Source organism: Meles meles, chromosome Y (assembly GCF_922984935.1).
Source record: "Meles meles chromosome Y, mMelMel3.1 paternal haplotype, whole genome shotgun sequence".
In the NCBI taxonomy this organism is placed as follows: domain Eukaryota; kingdom Metazoa; phylum Chordata; class Mammalia; order Carnivora; family Mustelidae; genus Meles; species Meles meles.
In genome coordinates this window covers 43,016,771-43,031,454 of record NC_060088.1, presented here as the reverse complement: position 1 = coordinate 43,031,454, position 14,684 = coordinate 43,016,771, and positions in this window count along the sequence as shown.

Sequence of the window (14,684 nt, the reverse complement as noted above, 5' to 3'; positions counted from 1 at the left end):
GGCCACAAACAGGCATTGTGACTCTCAGCCTGAGCCCACTTTCAAACCACCCCTGGCTAGCTATACCAGGAGCCCGCATATCGGGCCTGACATGCCCCTAGGTCCCAGTTCTCACCCTTGGTCAGGTTCTCCAGACAACTGGACCCAGAAGCTGACTCTGGAATCCCTGCTATGGCGGGACGCCTGAGACGGAAAAGAGCACTCTTCCTCCCCCCGAAAGACACCAAACCTTTGGGAGCTGGTCAGAATCCTCACAGAAGCAGAATCTCCCATGGCCCCATGAGTCTACCACTACATGTTGTCGCCACCCGAGACACACAGCCCAGACAGAGAAGCCTGAACTCCCACGTCCCCATAGCTCTCATTTAAAATCGTGCGGCACTGCCCTCATGGTATGCAGATCGGGCCTGCAATCATCTCGCCCCAATCCCTATCCCGAGTTTATGTTTGTAGACTTTTGTCTCCAAAGCCCTGGCCGAAAGGCCCTCCAGGATGGGGCCTCTGGAGCCACAGTGAAGGACTTTGCTGCCCACCCAAATGAAGCTCTGCCCATCACTTTTGCACAAGGTGACTTCTGCTACGACGTCCTTCCATATGGGGCACCTTGGTGCCATCAAAATCGACTCCTCATGTCCCACAGAAGGAAAGCTTGCTGTTTGGAGCCTCCCACAATCCCCAGACTGGAAAAGCTCCATGGCCTCATGAGGCTACACCTCAGTTCTTCGGCCAACATGGACACAGACTCCAGCGTGAGCTACCATCTGACACGTGCCCTGACTCAAGTGCTGGAGATCTGGAGTCAGAGGCTACACATTGGAAATGTCATGTCCTCAGCACTGAACTGAACCAGCGCTTGTGCATTCAGATTTCCTTCCTCACTCTCCTGTCCACAATACCTCCAGATTGTTCATTCTGGAGCCACAGTGCAGTCTTTTGCCTGCCTTCCAGAAAGAAGAATGGCCCTAGGGGTCTGCCCAGAATCCCCACCTGAGGATAAAACAACACGGACCTCGATGGCACCCCAATATCCTAGGCCGCCCTATGCACTAGTGCTCTGTCTGACACAGCCTGAGCCCCAACCTCCCATCAGTACCCTAGGTAGCGGACCCAATCCTGCAGGTGTGACCTGCCATACCCAGAGACTCATCTCTGCCCAACCTGGGTATTCACCTGTCTGTGCCCAAACCATAGCTTAAGTCCCAATCTATGGGGGGAAACTCAAGCATAAACAGTACTCCTCCTTCCCCAAGATGGTAAAAGCATGATATGGGGATGGGTTCTATACCTCAGAGTGGGAGCCATCTGCATATCCCATGAGACCAAGCCCACCCAGAAAGGCTGATTTGGCCACAAACTCGCATTGTGACCCTCACCCTGAGACCACTTTCATACCATCCCCCTCGCTAGATGGACCAGGAGCCTGCATATTGGACCTGACATGCCCCTAGGCCCAAATCCACACCCTCGGTTGGGTTCTCCAGGCGCCCGGACCCAGAAGCCTACCATGTAATCCCTGCTATAGCGGGACACCTGAGACGGAAAACAGCACTCTTCCCTTCACTCGGAACGACACTAAACATTTTGGAGCCGGGCAGAATCCTCAGAGAGGCAGAACCTCCCATGGCCGCATGAGGCTGCCACTATATTCCATGGCCAACCGAGACACACAACCCAGACAGAAAAGCCTGCACTCGCGCCTCCCCATCATCCTCATTTCAGATCCCGAGGCACTGCCCTACTGTCTACATATCAGGATGACATCACCTCGCCCCTGAGAATATCCTGAATTTGTGTTGGCAGACTTTTGTACCCAAAGACCTGGCCGGCAGGCCCTCTAGGATGGGTCTCTACAGACACAGCACAAGACTCTGCCTGCCGACACGAAGGCAACTCTGCCCGTGACATTTGCACAAACCCTCCAGATTGGAAGACATCTGCAATGTCCTTGAGCCTACCCCAAATTTGTTGGCCAACTTAGGAAAAAGGCGCATCTGGACAACTCCCCCCATGCAGACGCCAAGGTCAATGGCCCTGAGTCAGAAGATGGAACCTGACATACCCCTAGGACAACAATGGAAACATAACTTAGGTTTGCAGGCATCAGTCTCCAGAGGCAAACTCTGGAATACACACTGATGGTCCAACACTTGTCCCTGAGCCACAAAACAGAACACCTCCTGTCCCCAGAAGGCAATCTGGCTCTTGGAGATGCGTCCAACCCTAAGGGCTGGAGAATCATGCATGGCACGTGAGCCCCCACCACATTCTAAGGTATCCCTGGAAACAAGCCAGCATTGTGACCCATCAGAAAGAAGCTCCCTGTCACCTCAGCCCCCTGGGAACTTTGCCCAGGAGCCACCAGATAAAAATGGCCTTGTTCCTGAGCTGGAAGGGTAAGCGAAGCTGGGCTTTCCAGGTATCCATGCGGTGATTTCTGCTATGACATCTTTCCATAGGGTGGACCCTTGTGCCATCAAAACGGACTCCCTCTGTCCCACAGAAGGAAAGCACACAAGAAGCACACAAGCCCCAACCTAGTAAAAACCCCATGGCCTCATGTGGCTTCCCCTCCATTCGTTGGCCATCATGGTCACAAACGCCAGTGTGAGCGACCATCTGAATCATGCCCTGACTCAAGTGCTAGAGATCTCAAGTAAGACGCTGCACATTGGAAATGCCATGCCCTCGGCAATACCCACTGAAGGAAACTCTGGCCATCAGGCCCACTAGGATGTTACCTCTGGAGTTGCAGCACAGGACTCTGCCTTCCCACAAGAAGGAAACTCTGCCCATTACATTTGCACAATCCCATCAGATTGGGAGACTACTGCCATGCCCCTGAGCCCACCCCAAATTCGTTGGCCGCCTTGGAACAAAGGCATGTGTCATTCAGACATATGCCAGACACCTACCTCCAGGCAGACACACAAGTCCATGGCCCTGAGTCAGAAGATGGAACCTGACATAACACTAGGACCCCAACAGAACCCTCACTTTGGTTTGCAGGCATCTGCCTCCAGAGGCAAACTCTGGAATACATACATATGGTCCAACATTTGATCCATGAGCCACAAAACCGAACACCTCCTGTAACCAGAAGGCAACCTGGCTCTTGGGAGCTGCGTCCAACCCCCAGGGGAGGGGAATCCTGCATGGCGCCTGAGCCCCTGCCATATTATAACGTCTCCCTGGACACAAGCCAGCATTGTGACCCATCAGAATGAGACTCCCTGTCACCTCACCCCCCTGGGCACTATGCCTCACAGCCACCAGATCAATAGGGCCTTGTGTCTGCCCTGGAAGGGTAAGCAGATTTGGGATTTCTAGTCATCCAAGTGGTGACTTCTGCTACGATATCTGTCCATATGGAGGACCTGGTACCATCCAAACGGAATCCCCCTGTGCCACAGAAGGAAAGCTTGCTGTTCGGAGCAGCACACATGCCCCAGTCTGGGAAGAACTTTGTGCCTCATGTCGCCACCCCTCCACTCGGCGGCCATCATGGACACAAACACCACCATGAGCGACTATCTGACATGTGCCTTGACTCAGGTGCTGGAGATCTTGTGTCTGACGCTGCACATTGGAAATGCCATGTGCTCGGCACTGAACAAAACCGGCACTTTTGTGTTCAGAATTCCGTCTTCACCCTCTTGGCCTGCCACTCCTCCAGATTGTTCATTCGGGAGCCAAAATGCTGACTCCTGCCAGTCCTCTAGAAAGAAGAAGGGCCCTAGGGGTCTGCACAGAATCCCCACATGAGGATCAAACTGCAAGAATATCAACGGCACCCCAATGTCCTAGGCCTCACGGTGCACTGATGCTCTGTCTGACACAGCCTGAGCCCCGACCTCCCATCAGCCCCCCAGATAGCGGGCCCCATATACTGCTGGTGGGACGTGCCAAGGCCAGAGACTGTCACCTCCACCCAACCTGGTTGTTCAGGCATCTATGCCCAGACCATAGCTCAAATCCCGGCCTATGGGGTAATCTCAAGCATCAAAGAGCATTCCTCCTTCCCCCGATGGGAAAATATTGCTGGGAGATGGGTGTCTAACCCTCAGAGTGGGAGCCAGCTGCATGGCCCATAAGACCATGCCCACACAGGAGTGCTGCCATGGCCACAAATAGGCATTGTGACCCTCAGCCTGAACTCGCTTTCAAACCAGCCCCCTCGCTAGCTGGAGCAGGAGCCCGCATATTGGGCCTGACATGCCCCTAGGACCCAACCGTCATCTTCGGTTGGGTTCTACACGCACATGGACACAGAAGCCGACTCTGGAATCCCAGCTATTGCGGGAACTCTGAGAAGCACTCTTCCCTTCTGCCCAAAGGACACCAAACCCTCCCATGAGGCTACTGCTACATTCTGTGGCCAACTGAGACACACAACCCCAACAGAAAAGCCTGCGCTCCCGACTCCCCATCGCCTGCATTTCAGATCCTGTGGCACTGCCCTCACAGTCCGCAGATCGGGCCTGCCATCACCTCGCCTAGAACCCTATCTCGAGTTCGAGTTTGTGTTTGCAGACTTTTGTCCCCAAAGCCCTGGCTGACAGGCTCTACAGGATGTGGCCTCTATAACCACAGTACAGGATTCAGCCTGCCCTCCTGAAGGAAACTCTTCCCGTCACAGTTGCACAAACCCTCCAGATTGGGAGACACCTGCAAGGACCCTGAGCCCACCCAATTTCTTTGGCCGCTCTGGACAGAATTGTGCACTCTGACACATGCCAGAAACATACCTCCAGGCAGACACCCAGGAGAATGGCCCTGAATCAAAGATGGAAACTGACATAACCCTAGGAACTCAACAGAACCCTAGCTGAGATTTGCAGGCATCTGTCCCCAGAGGAATGTTTCAGAGTGTTAGGGTTCATGATCAAAGAAAAAAGACTACACAAAACAAAATCAAGCAAAGCTTTATTTCATGCCAAGCATCGAAAATCAAACCAACAGGTCGGGGTATTTTCTTACATAGAGCGACGATGAGGACGCCGCTCCCGATGACAAAGAGGCGAGGATGCTAATGACGACAACCTGACATCACAGACTCTGCTTCCCATGATGCCATTCCAACAAGGCAGCTTCCCAGAAAAGGCCGCTGTGGCGAGGCCACTCTGGACGAGGCCGTTCCAGACCAGGCCACTCCCTAGATGAGGCTGCTCTAGATGAGGCTTCATGCTGGATGAAGTCGGCACCTGGTGATGAAGAGGCCACTCCAGACCAGGCCGCACTCCAACAAGGCTGCATGCCAACAAGACCGCTCCTCAGAATGACGCCACTCTGGTGAGGTTGTGGCTCAGGCAGCAAGGCCAGGCGTGGGTGGTCCGCGTCGAGGCGGGTCGTGGGCAGCACTGCTGCATGGGGAGGTGAGGCTGCTCATGGCAACACTGCTGCTCGGGGTGGTGCAACTCCCAGCAATGCCGCTCCCAATTTCCCAATGATCGTGTAGCTCTGATGCTCCCGACAACCCCAATGTTATCACTCCTACTACTACCCTAACAGCTCCCAATGGCTACTCTAATGGCTATTCTAACTCCTCCTACTACTCTAACGGCTTTTCTAACTCCTCTGACTTCTCTAATGGCTATTCTAACTCCTCCTACTTCTCTAACGGCTATTCTAACTCCTCCTACTTCTCCTCTCCCTGCCAGCCTCACAGACTAACCTATATAGTGGTGGTTCATCCCAGCCCACACACAGGTGGCCAATGAGATTTCAAATCACCACAGATACTATATGTGCACCCCACTGATTGGATATGGCTATCTGGCCTGGTCTGCCTCTATATCCGGGGTTTACAAGTAAGTTCCTCTGGCTAACCAGGCCCCTACATTCTCCGCATTTCTTTGGAAATTAGTCAAATCCTTGACTTTTCAGCAAGTTCTATGTTCTCCTGTTGTAAGGGGGTTATATTGAGCATGTAAGACTAACATTTTTATTGCTCCAATTCCCGTTGGTAGAAATGATATTAGGGAGTTTATAATACAGGGGGCCAATAGTAACAGTAGAGCACAATCAACTGATGAGGTAGCCATTCAACACTTTGTATAACCTTTTCCATTTTTTTCCTAATTCCGTTCATCTAATTTTCCACCTATACTTTAAATAAACAGGTAACAATAGGAGCAACAATAAACTCACAGTTTATTAGTTTTAGCTTTAGTCCATGGTCAGCGGGGTCTGTCGACTGCAGCTTCCATCTCTGGGGGCATCCTCTCCTCAGCTCGTTTGATGTAACCCGCATGAATTCAGGCCCTAATTCCCTCTACTTTTACAGTAAATGGTCCATTCCTGCGAGGCTCCAAGTTTCCCCCATGATAGCAATGTATCCAAACCAAGTCCCCAGGTTGGTAAGGATGTAGTTCCACCTCCGTCTCCATCACAGTGTGGGTAGTCAGGATCCCTGAGTGGGCTTTTTTTTAAGACAGACTGTAAAGCCTGCAGTGACTGGAGTACAGACTGATCAGTCAATCTGCTAGGGCAAACTCTTATAGTAGAAGACGGGAGTGGGTGTCTCCCAAAAATCATTTCAAGTGAGGTCACCTTGCTTAAATAGGTTTTACATCATGCCCTGATGAGGGAGAAAGGAAGGAGATCCACCCATCCACCACCAGTCTCCAGAATTAGTTTTGTCAAGGTCTTTAAGAGTCTGGTTCATTCTCTCTACTTGCCCAGAACTCTGGGGCCGGGAGGCACAATGTAGTTTCCAACTAGTGCCCACGGCCTTGGCCAATGCCTGTGAGACTGATCTCACAAATGCAGGGCCATTGTCTTACCCAATTGCGATAGGCAGCCCAAACCTAGGAATTATTTCTTCTAGTAGCTTTTTGGCTACCACTCCTGTCATCTCATGTTTGGCGGGAAAAGCCTCTACCCAAACTGAAAACGTATCTACAAAAACTAACATGTACTTGTGCCCATATTTTCGAGGTTTCATTTCTGTAAAATCTATTTCCCAATAAATTCCTGGTTCCTTACCTCTTTGTCTTTTCCCTCTTCCCATTTTAGCTCTTCCCACATTAACTGCCTGGCATTGAGCACATCTATCAAGTACATCCTGAACCATAGGCCCTAATTTAGAAACCTGGAACTGCTTGCCTATAAGCTCCTTGAGTTTGTGCATCCCCAAATGAGTACCCTGATGTATCTGGTCTACTAACTTTTTGCCTAGTCTTCGAGGAAGAATTATTTTCCTGCTTCAGTCTTAGCCCAGTCCCCTTCCTAGTCCAATTTAACCCATTTCTGTAGATAATTTAAATCTTCTTCTGCATTGTTCGGTTTTTCTGGTAGGGCTGAGCCAGAGTATAACCATTTTGACCATCTGTAGTGCCTTAGTGAGTGCAATCAGTTCCACTTTTTGTGCCGCAGTTCCATGTGGCAGGGCTGTTCTCCAAGTTTCTGCTCAGGAAAAACTACCACAGCCCCCACATACCTCTTTCCAATGACCATGTAGCTACTCCCATCTTTGAACAGAGACATCTCGGCATCTGAGGCGGGAGTGTCTCTGAGATCTAGCCTTATTCCTGCAACTTGGGTTAGGACCTCCCCACAATCCTTCCTTGGGGAAGTCTTGTCCAGGTGAACTGGCCTTGGATTCCTTCCTGTGGGTTGGGCCACTCAAATGAAAAAAGGGGTTGAGATTCTCTTGTTAAAGATATGCATCCTTGAAATCTAAGATGGTATACACATTTTTTTGGATCCCAGGAGGGAGCATAGGGTATACGGTTTAGGCACCATCTGGTGGATATCTTTAACCCATTTATTAACTTCCCACAAGTCCTGAACAGGTCAGTACTTCCAAGTCTTGGCATTTTTGACAGGCAGCAAAGGTGTGTTCCATGGATATTTGCAAGGAACTAGGATACAGTCTCCTCGGAGGTGGTTAATGTGCTTTCTGATTCCTTCATTGCCTCCTGCGGAAGTGGGTGCTACCAAATGTGAACAGCCATAGCCATTGCCTATAATTCTACCACCACTGGAGGTTGTCCCTTGGCTAAGCTGGGGACTTCCCTTCTGCCCAGTCCTCGGGAAACTCAACCTGTAGGATTTGGAGAAGTCTCCCCGCTTTTGTCTCCCCTGGTTTAGAGACTGGCTCATAAAGGAGGTATTCATCTACTGCTGCCATAAGAAACTGAACAGTGTGTTGTCTCAAGGATACAGTCATGTCTACTTCCGAGAACAGAATGCCAGCTCGTAACTTGTGGAGGAGATCTCTTCCCATCAAGTTATATGGGGCATTAGGGAGGACCAAAAATCGATGTTTCACTAATCCTGAGGCCAAATTTAAAGTCCTTTCTGTTGTCCATTTATGTCTTGCTGTGCCATTTGCTCCTTGAACCTAGACTTCTTCTCCAGATAGTTTTCACATAGGTTTATGTAATGATGAAAATTGGGCTCCTGTGTCCACCAAATAAATCAATTAATTTCCCCTCCACTTCAATTTATACTCTGGTGTCCAGCATTGCCCTCTTCCATTTGGGGCACTCCCTGGCCCATTGTCCTTTTTCCTTACAGTAAGCACACTGATCTGAATCTAAGTCTTCACACCTGCGTTCTCTGTGATTAGGCTTTTCCTTCCATTTACTAGGCCCTACCTATCTCATGTCATGCCAAAACCTTAACCAGCTATTTGTCTGTTTCTTATCCTCCAGTGCATCCCTCTTCTTAAACACTTTTTCTGCTATTCCTAATAACTCAATCAGATTCTTCCCTTCAAATCCTTCAATTTCCTGAAGTTTCCTCCTTATATCCTGGGCTGACTGACTGGCAAAAGCAAGATTCATTGCCTCCTGATTTTTGGGTGCCTCAGGGTTGATTGGGCTATACATTATATAGGCTTCGATGAGCCTTTCTAGGAAAGCTCCTGGAGACTCATTCTTACCTTGGGTCACCGTACTAATTCTGGTTTAAACTGAGTGAAACTTTTACTTCTGGAAATTCATTTCAAGGATTACAAGATATCAAGGAACTATATTTGTTCTGAAAGTCTCCCATATGAATTTCCTTTAAGGCGGAATTCATCTTATAAGAGAATTAAAACAATTACAAATGACAAAAAACTCAAAACAGATATTGTTAAATATCAAATGATGACCCTTATCAAAACATTAAAACTTTAGAAAATGTATAGAAACTCAGGAGTAGTTACAGCATTTACCCAAATGTAACCCAAGGTTTATCATTGATTTAGCAGTGCTTCCTGAGTAACTTAGCATATCAGGGAAAAGCCTATGAGTCAAATGGATCTCATTTATAATTCTGGGTGGGCAAAGAAACCATTTACATTTTCTTAGAAACATCTCAATCTCTAGTGAAGACTAAATATTATCCAATTGTGACTGTTGCAATAGCAGTTAGGCACAAAACATGTTTACCAACATATTTCAAAAGCAAAAACCTAGTTCTAACAACCAGAGCCCTAGCACTCCATCCCATTTGTCATCCAAGCAAAACTTCAAAGCTTCAGGTTACCAAAGACTCTGAAATCTACTTTAACAATTACCCACTAAAACCCTGAGACAGACTATTAACCATCAGTTCAGTCATCTCTTTGCTAACAGATTTCATCTTCCACCTGGGCCCATTCCACTTCAGACGCCATGCTTTCCCGCCAACAAGAGGGAGGGGCTAGGCAATCCATGTAGGGCCAGAGAAGGCAAGGAATTCCCCCGAAACAAAGGGAGTTTCGGCAGCTGCTTTGGAATATTCCTTAAAGTCTCTGTCCCAAGTTAGACTAAACCCAGTTAGCTCAAGTTATAGCCTTTAACACAGGAAATTAGTGATGAAGAAGCCCCACATCTATTATGAGGAATGGAGAGAGAAACATCAGAGTCCCCTTACTCTCTGCCTGTCCCATTCCCCCAAACACAACAAACAACACAGCAGACAACAAAAGACAAGACAAAGACAACTGTAGGCCTAGTGGTACTGCCAATGGCGGGTATTTTCTATGGGGACTCAAATCCCCTCACCTGATGACCGCCTAGGGGTCTCGAAACCCCTGATGACTGTCTATGGGGACTCGAACCCCCTGACCATCTAGGTGGACTCAAACCCCCCCGACCCCATGTCCGTCTACCAGCAGAGGGATGGGGCATCTGCACATCCACTCCAGCCCTGGGGAGCATGGCTGTATCCAGATTGTCCCCAGTGGGTCTTACCCTGGAGCTCCAACCAGAAAGATGAACAAGATTCCAACACCTCCGGAGGCTTTTCCCATAAATTCTGATGCTGGCTCAATTCTCGTTTTTTGATCCCTGGAGCGCCCCCAATGTTAGGGTCTGTGACAAAGGAATGAGACTGACACAAAGTGAAAATCAAGCAAAGCTTTATTTCATGCCAAGCATCAAAAATCAAACTGACGGTCAGGGCCATTTCTTACGTAGAGGCGATGACGACGAGGACACCAATCCTGATGACAAAGAGGCAAGGATGACGAGGACGACAACCCTGAAAAACGGACTCTGCTCCCTATGAAGCCACTTCAACAGGGCTGCTCCCCAGACGAGGCTGCTGTGGACGAGGATGCTCAGGATGAGGCTGCTCCAGACCAGGCCATATTCCAATGAGGCAGCATGCCAACGAGGCAGCTCCCCGGAATGACGCTGCTCTGGGGAGGTCGCAGCTTGGGGCAGCGAGGAGGTCATGGCAGAGCCGTGGCATGGCGGATCGTGGACGATGCTGCTGCTCAGGGAGGCGAGGCCGCTCATGGCGGTGCTGCTGTTCGGGGTGGACCTGCTCCCAGCAATGAAACTCCCGATGCTCCCGATGACCCTGATGCTATCACTCCTACTACTACCCTAATGGCTCCCAATGGCTACTCTAATGGCTACTCTAACTCCTCCTACTACTCTAATGGCTATTCTAACTCCTACTTCTCTAATGGCTATTCTAAATCCTCCTACTTCTCTAACGATTATTCTAACTCCTCCTACTGCTCCCAATCCCCCCCCACCCCCGCCAGCCTCACAGACTAACCATTATAGAGGTGGTTGAGCCTGGCCCACAAACAGGTGGCCAATGAGATTTCAACTTACCACAGTTAATATATGCGCACCCCACTGATTGGATACGGCAATCAGGCCTGTCCCGCCCCTATATCCGGGGTTTACAAATAAGTTCCTCTGGCTAACCAGGCCCATACATTTGTACCTACATATGTCCCAATGCTGGGTCCCTGATCCAAATATCAGAGCAGCTCCTATCCCAGAAGGCAAGCTGGCTCTTGAAAGCTGTGTCCCACCCTCAGGGGAGGAGAATCCTGCATGGCGCATAAGCTCCCGCCACATTCTAAGGTCTCCTGGGACACAAGCCAGCAGGGTGACCCATCAGCATGAGTCTCCTTGTCAAATCATCGCCCGGGCACTTGTCCCAGAGCCACCAGATAGAAACTGCCTTGTTCCTGGGATGAAAGAATAAGCTGAGCTGGGCTTTCCAGACATCTATGTGGTGAGCTCTGCTACCATATCTTTCCATATGGGGGACCATGGAGCCATCCAAACGAACTCCCCCTATCCCGCAGAAGGAAAGCTTGCTGTTCGGAGCAGCTCAGAAGCCCCAGCCTTATAAAACCTTCCTGGCCTCATGAGGTCACCCTTCCATTCATCTAGTATCACAAACTGCAGCGTGAGGGACCACCCAAAACTCGCCTGACTCAGGTGCCGGAGATCTTGAGTCAGACACTGCACATTGGAAATGCCATGTGCTCGGCACGGAACGGAACCGGTGCTTGTGCTTTTGGACTTCCGTTCTCACCTGTCTGGCCCGCAAGCACTCCAGATTGGGAATTCTAGAGCCATAAAACAGCCTTCTGCCTGCCCTCCGGAAAGAAGGGCCCTATGGGTCTGCTCAGAATCCCCATGTGAGGATCAAACTGCACGGCCATTGATGGAACCCCAATATCCAGGAAGCACTGTGCACTAATGCTCTGTATGACACAGCCTGAGCCCCGACCTCCTCTCTGGCCCAGGTAGTGGGTGACATCTCCTGCAGATGGAAACGACCAGGGCCCTAGGCTGTCATGTATAACTAACCTGGGTGTTCAGGTATCAGTGCCCAGACCATAACTCAAATCCCAGCCTATGGGGGAATCCTCAAGCACAAAAGAGCACTCCTCCTTCCCCATGGATGGAAAAGCTTGCTGTGGGGATAGGGGCCATACCCTCAGAGTGGGAGCCAGCTGCATGGCCCATGAGACCACGCCCACCCAGCAGGTCTGCCATGGGCACACACAGGCATTGTGACAATCAGCCTGAGCCTGCTTTCAAACCAGCCCCGTTGCTAGATGGACCAAGAGCCCGCATATCAGGCCTACCATGCCCCTAGACCCAAATCCTCACCCTCAGTCTGGTTGTCCAAGTGCCCAAACCCAGAAGCTGACTCTGGAATGCCTCCTATTGCGGGAACCCTGAGACGGAAAGCAACTCTCTTCCCTTCATCCAGAAAGACACCATAACTGGGAGCCATGCAAATTCCGCACAGAGGCAGAATATGACATGGCCTCTTCATCAGCCATCATAGACACAAACACCAGCATGAGCGACCATCTGACCCTTGCCCTGACTCAGGTGCTGGAGATTTCGATCCAGATGCTGCATATTAGAACTGCCATGCACTCTGCACTGTACTGATCCGGCACTGGTGTGTTCAGAATCCTGTCATCAACATCCTGGCTCGCATGCCTGCCAGATTGGGAATTCTGGAGCTAAAACAGACCTCAACCTACCTTCCAAAATGAAGAAGGGCCAGAATCCCCATGTGAGGATCAAACTGCATGGCCCTCAACGGCACACCTACATCCTTGGCTGCGCTGTGCACTGATGCCCTAGCTGACTCTGCCTGAACCACGACGTCTAGTCAGCCCTACAGGTAGCAGACCCCTTATCCTGCAGGGGGGAGCAGCCATGGCCTGTGGTGGTCATCTCTACCCTACCTGGGTGTTCAGGCATCTGTGTCCAGACCTTAGCTCAAATCCCAGCCTATGGGGGAAACTCAAGCACAAAAGAGCACTCCTGATTCCCTAAGTCAGGAAAAGCTTGCTGTGCGGGTGGGTGTCAAACCCTCAGAGTGGGAGCCAGCTGCGTGTCCCATGAGACCTCGCTCACCCTGGAGAGCTGCCCTGGTCACAAAGAGGCATCGTGACCCTAGTCCTGAGACGATTTCAAACAAGCCCCTCCCAAGTTTTATGAGGAGCCCGCCTAGCAGCTCACAAGTCCAGGCCTGGGATGACCTCTATGGCCACATGAGGCCACCCCTCCATTCGTCGGCCATCATGGACACAAACTACAGTGTGAGCGAACATCTGACACTTGCCTGACTCAGTTGCTGGAGATCTCGAGTCAGATGCTGCACATTTTTAATGCCATGTGCTCGGCACTGACTGACCAGGAGCTTGTGAGTTCAGATTCCGTCATCACCCTCGTGGACCACAAGCCCAGTAGACTGTTCGTTTTGGAAACACAATGCTATCTTCTGCCTGCCCTCCAGAAAGAAGAAGGGTCCTAGGGGTCTGCCCAGAATCCCCAAGTGAGAATAAACCTGCACGGTCCTCGACAGCACCTCAATGTCCTAGACTGCCCTGTACACTAATGCTCTGTCTGACAGAGCCTGAGCCCCGACCTCCCATCAGCCCCCCAGGTAGTGGGCCCCATATCTTGCAAGTGGGGTGTGCCAAGGCCAGAGAGTGTCATCTATACCAACCTGGATATTCAGGCGTCTGTGCCCAGACCATAGCACAAATCCGAGCTTATGGGGGAATATCAAGATCAAAAAGCACTCCTCCTGCCACACAATGGGAAAAGCTTGTTGTGGGAATGGGGGTCTAAACCTCAGAGTGGGAGCCAGCTGCATGGCCCATGAGAGCACACCCATCATGGAGGGCGGCCCTGGACAAAAACAGGCATTGTGAGCCTAATCCTGAGCCCGCTTTCAAACCAGCCCCTCACTAGCTGGACCAGAAGTCTGCATATCGGGCCTGATATGCCCCTAGGCCCAAATCCTCACCATCGGTCGGAATCTCCAGGAGCCCGGACCCAGAAGCCGACTCTGGAACCCCTGCTATGGAGGGACCCCTGAGATGGAAACAGCACTCTTCAGTTCCCCCAGAAAGACACCAAACCCTTGGCAGCCGGGCAGAATTCTTACAATGGCAGAATCTCCCATGGCCCCATGAGGCTAGCGCTACATTCCGAGGCCAACCGAGACCCACTACCCAGACAGAAAAGCCTGCATTCCTGCCACCCCATCACCCTTATTTCAGATTGCACGCTACTGCCCTTATGGTCTGCTGATTGGGCAGGACATGTCCTTGCCTAGAACCCTATCCCAAGTTTGTGTTTGCAGACTTTTGTCCCCGAAGCCCTGGCTGACAGGGCGTCCAGGATGGGGCCTCTGGAGCCACAGCACAGGATTCTGCCTGCCCACCCAAAGGAAACTCTGCCCGCCACATTTGCACAAACCCTCCAGATTGGGAGAAAAGTTCAATGCCCCTGTACCCACCCCAAATCATTGGCCGCCTTGGAAAAAGGTGCATTTGGACCCATGCCAGAACTCTACCTCCAGGCAGACACTCAGGTAAATGGCCCTGAGTCAGAAGATGGAACCTGACATATCCTTAGGACCTCAACAGAACCCTCGCTTAGGTTTGCAGGCATCTGCCTCTAGAGGCAATCTCTGGAATA